Source organism: Marmota marmota, unplaced genomic scaffold (genome assembly GCF_001458135.2).
Source record: "Marmota marmota marmota unplaced genomic scaffold, marMar, whole genome shotgun sequence".
Lineage (NCBI taxonomy): Eukaryota > Metazoa > Chordata > Mammalia > Rodentia > Sciuridae > Marmota > Marmota marmota.
This window is the reverse complement of record NW_026000229.1, coordinates 5,782,790-5,786,180: the sequence shown is the minus strand read 5'-3', so window position 1 is coordinate 5,786,180 and position 3,391 is coordinate 5,782,790.

Below are 3,391 nucleotides of genomic sequence, written 5' to 3'. Positions count from 1 at the left end.
CCCCACCCCCCCACACACACACACACACACAAACAGGCACACACGTACACACACACACACACACACACACACACACACCAGGATGTTAGAGCTGCCGCTTCCTGCCTGGTTCCGGAGCCTCTCCCGCCCTGCAGCTACTGGCAGTAGTGAGAGCTGTGACCTCGAATCCCGAACCGGCCCTCGTTGACCTAGGTCCTCACCTTCTCCTCCCCTAGACACCTTCTACCTTCCCCAGAGCAGCTGGGAAAAACACCTGGGTCATGTCTTCCAAGTCTCATTGCCATGCTCTTGGGAAGTCTCAAGTCTCAATCTGGGAAATCACTCTTCACTCTCCCTATTCTTTCCCTTCCCTTTCTGCTTCTCCTCTCTCGCCACCCAGCCCTGGGGTCTCCAATCTTCAAACCGCACCTTCACTCAAATATCCTGCTTCCAGGAAACTCTCAACCTTCCTGCTCCTCTCTCTGTTCACTCCCTGACCCACTCTCCCTGTGGCCCAAAGCTGCACTCACCAAGCACTCCCGCCTCTCTGGATACTTTGATGCTGGGGCCCCAAGTGCTTTATAATTTGAGCTGCTCCCCACTCCCCACATCTGGATCTCAATGGAGTTATTTTCTTATGCCCTTTCCTGCTGCCATTACTATACTCAATCTAGCTCTATTTATCTGCATCTTCTTCTATGCACAGTCTCCATCAACAAGGTGCTACTCTATAATTGGTCAAACAATCCTCATTATTGCACTTCATCTCAGTATTTTCAACAAAGTTTACCTTTACATCAATCAGACCCACATTTAAAAGCCTCTAATCTTCCCTCCATCAGCTTAATAAACTCTGAATTTCCTGCTTTTATCACAACTCCATTGGGAATTTACTTCTCTGCAAATAATTATTCATCCATTGTTCTCTTTCTAGCATGATTCTATTCAACTAATTTTCTTGCTGTCTTTTGGTGAACACTCACATGGGAAAACAGGCTTACTAAATATGTGGCAGTTTAAACCCTTCCCTAGGCAGCAGAGGCAGAATCTCAAATTTTCTAATGACCAATCTTAAACAATGCCTTATTTAAACCGTCTTTGCAGCTCTGACAAAATCGAGCTTTACAATATTCTATATTCAAAACTGAAAGGCTGATTTCTGTTCCACACACATTAAATATTAAAGTTCTTTGGGAATACTGCCACAGGGACTGAATTTCCCAGAATTATGCAGTCTTTCAATATGTATTAAATTGTGTGCCATAAACTTTTCCATCTCTGGGAATCCCTTTTCTGCCTCAATTTCATAGAGCTACTCAAATTATTAGATAAATCTGAGAAAATCTTATTCTGAAATATATCTAGTTAAATAACTCACTCCAATTTTCCATCTATGGTGTCTCTTCTTGAATTTTTACTACTCAAGTGGGTATCTCATGTTAAAAGTTCAGTTAGCATAAAATACAACACTTGTAATTGTTACAGGTAATTTAATTTACTGGGAAATCCCTACTGTATTACAGAGGATATTTAAAGATGATCTGGGAACCAGTAAAACTGATATTTATTGAGGTAACTAACCAACCATAGATCTCTGACACCTCACCAGGAAACCGTTGTAAGAAGGCTATAGAATGAACCCTTTTCCTGGAAACCAGCAAAGAAAACAATGCACCCTTTGGGTGGCTAGTAACAAGAGAAAAAGTTTATGATGTTTGACACAGTAATATAGAGAGATACAGGCATCTTAATATGCAGTAACCACTTTAACTGGGTAATTTCCCAATATTTGAAAAAAATGCTCATATAAGTATTGTAAAGAGGAATTAGGTTTATGATCTATGGATGATGAGAGAAAAGATAATTGAAATTAAATAGGTAGATATTTCAATTCACAGCATTAAAATACTGCAGCCTGTCAAAAGCAAAATTCAGAGCTAATTAACAATGACTAATGAAATTCTTTATTCAATAACCTGTTGTTTCCTTTTTAACAACAACAACAACAAAAAGAAAACCCAATAAATCAAAAGTTTTCAAAAGTAAGATTTATTGGAAGTTTAGTCCCTGGTCCAATAGCCAGTCAGGAGGTTAAAGAAGAAATCTGTATTTCTGCATGGGATGGAATGGTCTAAGTTAAAGGAATGAAGCCTCAAAGAACCTAACCCTGATTATTAAAACCGTTTCTGGACACTTGAGAGGTAAAGCTGTTCCTCATTAACCCTGCATATCTCTTCCCTTATCTCTAAGTTTGCAGCACTATTTCCTAAATCCCAAAGAAGGGGAATGTTCTTTTTAATATTTGTGCTAGCATCACCTTGGCTTTCAGGAAATAAGATATAAAGGTGGCTCAATTTTCCCACCTCTTCCCATTTTCTTTCAATAATTGCCAGCAAGCCTTCCATCTCCATTTGGGCTGGGAGTGGGGAGTGGATGAGTATGTGTGAAGGCATCCTGCCAAAAGTTCTGCTGAAAAACCCACAGTGGCCTCTGGCCAGGCACACTTAAATTTAAGGTTCTCTAACACAAGGCACCTATTCCTCTCTATCCAGCGACTGCAGCTGCCCCTTAGGCACATTTTTCCTTACTAGCTTTTACCTAAGCTAGGATGGCAACTGTCCACCATTTAGTTAGGGCGTGGCCCTCATTCACAACAACCCCTGTACAAAGAAGGAGGCACTGTGCGTCATTTAACTCTATGGACAAGGAAATGGAAACTCAACGCCAGAGATACTGGCTGGTAGGTAGTCTGGCAACTGCCTGAGTCCATCAAGTGAGGGCTGGTCTCCGGAAAGAACTGTCCTAGGCTGCCAAAGGGTTAAATATTTGTAAAGGGTAAAACCTGAGCCTACCGTTTTTTGTGTGTGTGCTTGCCCGGGGGCCTGCTGGAGATTCAGTATCTCTAGGTTATTTCCTGCGATCACGAAAGTCAGTTTTCAAGAAAACAAGTCGCAAGGGTTTGAAATGTCACACCAAGTGACCTGGGCAAGGCATATCCAGGGGCCATTCCCAGCCCCCTCCCACCCGGGCCATCTCCTACCCCCTCCATTTCGGATCTGGAAAGAAAATAAACCAAGGACACGCCAGACTGGTTCTGGGTGGACTTATTTTCCCCGGCAGCAGCCATCCTAGAGGGGGCTTGTTGTGGCTCCTTCAGTGTATCGCTTGCAGGTGATGCCAAATGCAGATAAGGAGCCGCCGCCCGGCCCTCTCCTCTGTCTAGACTGGGGAATTAATAAATGCAGCGAGATTGATCACGTCGCGCATCCACTTTGGGACAGCACGGAGGACCGGGCATCGTGACCGGCGGATCTGGCCGGGGTCGGGCCCCCTGGTCACCCCGGGCCCACGGGCCGGCCTCGATGATGCTTGGCGGCAGGGCCAGAGCTGCTGGGCAACGCGTCCAGGGCTT